Consider the following 7,172-nt stretch of genomic DNA (forward strand, 5'->3'; position numbering starts at 1 on the left):
TGAGCAGGTTATTGCTAAGTAAGTGCTTGATAGCATTGTCAGTGACCCGTTCCATTACTTTACTGATGGCAGAGAGTAGACTGATGGGGCGGTAATTGACTGAGTTAGATTTGTCCTGCTTTTTGTGTAAAGGACATACCTGGGAAATTTTCCACATAGCCGGATGCCAGTGTTATAGCTGTACTGGAACAGCTTGGCTAAGGGTGCGGTAAGTTCTGGAGAACAAGTTTTCAGAAGTTTCCAGAATATTGTCGGGGTCCATAGCCTTTGAAGTACCCAGTGCCTTCAGTCGCTTCTTTATATCATGTGGGGTGAATCGAATTGGCTGAAGACTGGCATCTGTGATGCTGGGGACCTCTGGGGGATGCCGAGATCGACCATCCACTTGGCACTTCTGGCTGAAGTTTGTAGCAAATGCCTTATCTTTTCCACTGATGTACTGGGCTCCCCCATCATTGAGTTTGGGGATATTTGTGGAACCTCCATCTCCAGTGAGTCGTTTAATTGTCCACCACCATTCTCGACTGAATGTCACAAGACTGCAGAGCTTAGATCCGATTCATTGGTTGTGGGATCACTTAGCCCTGTCCATTATTTGCTGCTTATGCTGTTTGGCATGCAAGTAGCCCTGTGTTGTGTCTCCACCAGGCTGACACCTCATATTTAGGTATGCCTGGTCCTGCTCCTGACATGCCCTCCTGCACTCTTCACTGAATCAGGGTTGATCCCCTGGCTTGCTGGGGATGGTACAATGGGGGATATGCAGGGCCATGAGGTTACAGATTATGTTCAAGTACAATGCTGCTGTTACTGATGGCCCACAGCGTCTCATGGATGCCCAGCCTAGATCTATTCGAAATCTATCCCATTTAGCATGGTGGTAGTGCCACACCACACGATGGAGGACATTGTTAATGTGAAGACGGGACTTCGTCTCCGCAATGACTGTGCAGCAGTCACCCCTGTCAATCCTGTTATGGACAGATGCATCTGAGGCAGGCAGGTTGATGAGGATGAGGTCAAGTATGTTTTTCCCTCACCACTTGCTGTAGACCCAGTCTAGCAGCTATGTTATTTAGGACTAAGCCAGCTAGGTCAGTAGTGGCACTACCGAGCCATGCTTGGCGATGGACATTGAAGTCCCCCACCCAGAATACATTGTGTGCCCTTGCCACCTCCAAGTGGTGTTCAACATGGAGGAGCGTAGATTCATCAGCCGAGGGAAGATTATAAGTGGTAATCAACACAAGGCTTTCCTTGCCCACATTTGACCTGTTTCCAGGAGACTTCCTGGGGTCCGGAATCAATATTGAGGACTCCCAGGGCAATTCCCATCCGACTGTGCCGCCACCTCTGCTGGGCCTGTCCTCGGTGGGACAGGATATACCCAGAGATGGTGGTGTCTGAGGCATTATCTGTAAGGTACGATTCCATATGTCAGGCTGTTTGCTTCACTAGTCTGTTAGGCAGATGTTGGTCAGGAGTACTTTGCAGGGTCGACAGGGCTGAGATTGCCATTGTCGCTTCCAGTGCCTTGGTCAAATACTGGGTAGTCCGTTAATTTCTTTTATGTGTCTTTGTTACAATTGAGTGGTCATTTCAGGGGTATGTTTAGAGTCAACCACAGTGCTGTGGACCTGGAGTCACGTGTGGCCAGACGAGGAAAGATTTCCTTCCCTAAAGGGCATTAGTGAACCAGACGGGTTTTTACAGCAATCCACACTCGTTTCACCAATTACAGTGGAAATATCACAGTCGAGGACAAACACAGAGGCAGAGTGTGGGAATGAAAGAGGAAGAGAAGCACTGTTTGGGATTCGAACCCGGAGTGTTACCCTGGCTCCCTTGACTATTAGTCAAGTGGCAATACCATTCTATTAGCTTTCCTAATGATTTGCTATGTTTGCATGCTAACCATTACATCTCAGAGCCCGGCAATCTTTCACCATTTAGATAATATGCTTTTTTATTCTTCCTGCCAAAATGGACAATTTCACATTTGCCCACATTATATTCAATTTACCAGATCTTTATCCATTCACTTAATCTATATATGTCCCTTTTCAGGTCCTTATGTCAACTCCACAAATTACTCTCCCAACTATCTTTCTGTCGTCAGCATATTTAGCAACCATTCCTTGGGCCATTCATCCAACTCATTTATACACATTGTAAAAAGCCGAGGCCCCAGCACTGATCCCTGTGACATACCACTGATCCTGCCAACAGAAAGTGAGCCATTTTTCTAAATCTCTGCTTCCTGTTAGCTAGCCAATCTTCTATCCATTCCAATCTGTTACCCCCTCCACTATGAACTTTTACTTTCCACAAAAAACACTTGATGTGTCACTTTATCAAATGCCTTCTGGAAACCTAAGTACAGCACATCCACCAGTTCTCCATTATCCATAATATATGCTAGTTCAAAGAACTCTAACAAATTGGTCAAAGACGATTTTCCTTTAACAAAACCATGTTGACTCTGCCTGATTACCTTGGATTTTTTAATGTGTCCTGCCATAACGTCACTAAAAATAGCACCGAACCTTTTTCTTCTGACAGATGTTAAACTGACTGCCCTGCAATTTCGTGTTTCCTGTTTCTCTCACTTTTTGAGCCAACGTATTACATTTTTTGTTTTCCAATCTCATGGAATCTTGCCCAAATATAGGGAATTTGCAAAATTAAAACGAATACATCAAATATCTCACTCGTCACTTCTTTTAAGATGCTACGATAAAGCCCATCAGGACCCGAGGGTTTGTGAACCCGCACCTCCAACAATTTACTCGGTATCACTTCACTGGTGATTGTAATTTTCTTGAGTTTCCCTCGCTTCAATTTCCTGAGTTACAGATAAATCTGGGATGTTACTTGTCTCCTCTGAACTGCGCAGGCACCTGGTTGGAATGTTAAACGGTGACGTCATGCAGCAGCACTTTGGGTCTTTGTTTTGAAGAAATGGAATTCGGCTGTTCTCATTAGGAATGCTGGAGACAGACTGATCAACAATATCATCATCAAATGGAACAGCTCAGTAAGAGAGCCTCCCACTCATCCTTTCTATGCCTAAGCTTTTTACAAAGAACCTCCTCATTCATCCGATTTTCCTTCCTTCTCTGCATAACCCCGATTTCCCCCTCTCAACTCATTCTCCAATTTCACTTGGAAAATACTGATTTAATAAAAATGATATTGAAAGATGAGAAGGAGCTTCTACGGTGCCCAGTCTGCTAAATTCTGCAGCATTACCAAAGTTTCCATGACTCAATGACACCAAGAATTGCACTTATGATTATTACATAGTTTTTGAACAAAAAAAGTACTTAAACTGTTGATTTGGATTTAATTTTTTTAACGAAATTTATTCCGATCAAGCATCTCCTCATTTTCTCAGTCGATATATACAATCCAATTCCTCTTGCTGTACAACCTGTTGCAGAGGCCGTTACAGAAAAGAGGGAAAGCTTTGCTACAGCAATACAAAGCCCTGTTTAGGTCACAACTGGAGGACTGTGTATAGTTCTGGGAACGGCACCTTATAAAGGATCAATATTTGCATTGAAAGTTTCAGAGGAGCCGCATTGATTAAGTTGGTGGGTTTTGGAAATAGGAAGTTGTACATCTGTAACTATTACATTGAGGAGACCAAACGCAGACTGGGTGACCACTTTGCAGAACACCTTCAATCTGTCCACAAGCATGACCCAGGCCTTCCTGTCGGTTACCATTTCAACACCCCATCCTGCTCTCATGCCCACATGTCTGTCCTTGGCCTGCTGCAATGTTCCAGTGAAGCCCAACGCAAACTGGAGGAACAGCACCTCATCTTCCGCTTAGGTACTTTGCAGCCTTCTGGACTTAACATTGAGTTGAACAACTTCAGACCATGAACTCTCTCATCCATTTTCCCACTTTTTAAAATCCCTTCATAAAAATGTATTTTATTTACTTATTTTTTATTCATTTATTCGTTATTTCATCCCCCTTTTTATCCCCTTTTTAATCCTTTTTTCCCAACTACTTCCCTCTCACCCCATCCCACCCCAACTCCAAAAGCGCCATCTGTTTCTCGTTCCATGTTGTTTTTTCACAGAGTGCTGACCCTTGTTCTGTTATTCACATATTCTGCTTTCGTACTTTTATGCAACTATCAGCACCTTCTTCAGCCCTCACCACTGCCATTAACACTCCCTTTTTCTTGTGTCCATGATACGTTTGTCAGTCTCTCCTTAGCTCCCACCTCTCGCTGACCTTCCACCCAGATTCACCTGCTCTACCCTCCCCGCCCCCTCCCCGCCCTGCCCCACTTGAACAGTATAAACCCATCACTTTCTACTTCTCATCAGCTCTGAAGAGGGGTCACATGGAATCGAAAAGTTAACACTGTTTCTCTCTCCACAGATGCTGTCAGACCAGCTGAGTTTTCCCAGCATTTTCTGTTTTTATAATATATAAGAGGTGCTTGGCTAACAAGACGGCAGACGGAGAAAAATGTAGCAAAGACTGAAGTAACTCACTTGGTTGTAAAAGTAATTTTTAAAAAGCAACAAAGCAGGACATGTTTCAAAAGGTGAGAACGTTGTGCGTTGATTTACAAAGAGACTTGGCTGTGCTTGTACAAGGAAGATTGGAAGTTGTATCAGTTCCTGCAGCAAAATTGATTAGCGTGTTCTTCCAACTGAAAGTTTGGTGGTTCAAAACCACTCGGGGACGAAACTTCCGATGTTTTTTTCCCCCATCAACACTCATTGTCATACGGATCCTGGTTGTCAATGGCGGCAGGAAAGTTTTCCACAAATGTTGCCAGTTCTAATGTGAGTTTCCAACCAGAGAATCTTCCCCGTGTAAAGGAAATGTGATAACTACTAGGCTACGAAAGCAACATGCAGCTCCTTGCAGAATATCAAACTGTGCTGTCTTATTGCACTGCAGGACCTTGTTTTGTGGAAGTGAAATTCGGCGGAAAACCTGAGCCATGCGGCAGAGAAATTGATCTAACATTAGAATCATCAGGTGACAGAGCACATCAGCAGCTCATTCAACACCTCACACATGTGCGAACTACTTACAGCAAATCCGCCCCCATCTTTCCCTCTAATTTCCGAGCCATGCATTTTTCAGAATATAATTCAAAACCTGGAGAAGTATAAATATCACTTTGTTTTGAGATGATGCATCCAATTACTATTTAACAACAAACGGGAATGATGCAACCTTTCCCTACATTTAATACTGTTAATGCTTCAAGCGGCGAAATTTTCCGTGTGTGAGAGACCGTGAATTTCACACACAGAAGACAGAGAGCCGGGATTTTTCAGATTGGAAAGACGTAACTAGCGGAGTGCCACAAGGATCAATCCTAGGGCCTCAATTATTTACTATCTATATTAATAACTTGGAGGAGGGGGCAGAGTGTAATGTATCCAAATTTTCTGACGATACAAAAATAGATGGAGTGCATTTTGTGATGAGGACATAAGGAATCTGCAAGGGGGTATAGATAGGTTGAGTGAGTGGGCAAAAAACTTGGCAGATGGAGTTTAATGTAGGAAAGTGTGAGGTCATGCGCTTTGGACGGAAGAATCAAAAGACAGATTATTATTTAAATGGAGAGAGACTCCAAAAAAGTGCAGCACAGAGGGATCTGGGTGTTCTTGTGCATTAAACACAATAGGTTAGCATGCAGGTGCAGCAAGTAATTAAGAAGGTAAATGGAATGTTGGCCTGTTTTGCTCGTGGTTGGAGTTTAAAAATAGAGAAGTCTTGTTACAACTGTACAGGGTGTTGGTGAGGCCGCATCTGGAGTACTGTGTGCAATTTTGGCCCCGGTATTTAAGAAAGGATATACTGGCATTGGAGGCAGTTCAAAATAGATTCAGCAGGCTCATTTTTGGGATGAAGAACAGCGAAACAGGTTAAGTCTTTATTCATTAGAGTTTAGAAGAATGAGGGGTGATCTTATTGAAACCTACAAGATTCTGAGGAGACTTGACAGGTTCATGTAGAGAAGGCGTTTCCACTCGATCTAGGGAACATAGTTACAGAATAAGGGAGCACTGATTTAAAACTGAGATGCGAAGGAATTTCTTCTCTCAGAGGGTAGTAAATGTCTGGAATTCTCTACCCCAGAGAGTTGTGGAGGCTAGATCACTGAATGTATTTAAAGAGGGGGTAGATAGATTTTTAAAGTATCAGGGAGTTGGGGGCTATGAGGAGCTGGCACGAAAGAGGAGTTGAGGCCTGGGGCAGATCATCCATCATCTTATTGAGTGGCGGGGCAGGCTTGAGGGGCCGAGTGGTCAACTCCTGCTCCTTTATCTCATGTTCTTATGTTCATTTGAAACATGTCTCTGGTTTAAGGGGTCGGAAATAAAAAATAAAAGGCACAGGTAGCATAGATAGGCCAGGTTGTAAAAATTCAAAGCAGCTTCCCTGGTGGTCTAGTGGTCAGGATTCGGCGCTTTCACCGCCGTGGACTGGGTTCGATTCCCGGTCAGGGAATGATAATTTGCTGACCTCGTGCAAACTATGGAAATGAGTTTGGATAATTTCCTGAGAGAAATGTCGATCACCTTTGCCGGAATCAGTGTGAGCTCGAGTTTTGCACCAGAGTTGGAAATGTCATCCTGTCACAACCGGAAAGGAACAAACACAGAGGTGAAGATAGGGAATGAGAGAAGGGCTGTGATCGGCTGCGAAGCGCTGACAATAGAGAGGATGGTGCACGGCAAAACATAGCGGTAATAGTGAAGATTTTACTGTTTACATCGACACAAATATCTCCCAGATCTGGTCCCAAATCTCGGGTTAAATGAGGAGAAAACTCCTCGCTGAATCTTCCACTTTTTAGCTGCACCTCCTTCCAAACATTGCAAACTCCTCCTACATCTTCCATCCTGATATTTTTCTCTGTAACATTTTAATATGAAGCTGCACAACTAACGTGAATAAAGTGTGTGATGGGAAAAATGTGTTCACCACCGCCCCCCCCCTCCTCGGGGAACTGAACCACATTGACACACACAGAGGAACACACACAGACATATACACCGAGAGTGACAGAGGGCAAGGGTTAGTCTATAAGGAGAGACAAACACACAGAAAGCAAGCATTTCACCAATCTGGCTCCGTTTTTGTTCCTCTACGACTACAAGTTTTGTGAATGTTTT

General features: G+C 43.8%; 1 non-coding gene across 1 annotated transcript; it reads left to right on the forward strand.

Annotated features, from left to right (window-relative positions):
* The first annotated feature begins 6,432 nt into the window (after positions 1-6,432).
* Positions 6,433-6,504, forward strand: trnae-uuc (transfer RNA glutamic acid (anticodon UUC)). The gene has a single exon. It is a non-coding gene; the product is annotated as a tRNA-Glu (tRNA).
* Positions 6,505-7,172: the final 668 nt, after the last annotated feature.

Source organism: Cetorhinus maximus, chromosome 23 (genome assembly GCF_964194155.1).
Source record: "Cetorhinus maximus chromosome 23, sCetMax3.hap1.1, whole genome shotgun sequence".
Taxonomy (NCBI): domain Eukaryota; kingdom Metazoa; phylum Chordata; class Chondrichthyes; order Lamniformes; family Cetorhinidae; genus Cetorhinus; species Cetorhinus maximus.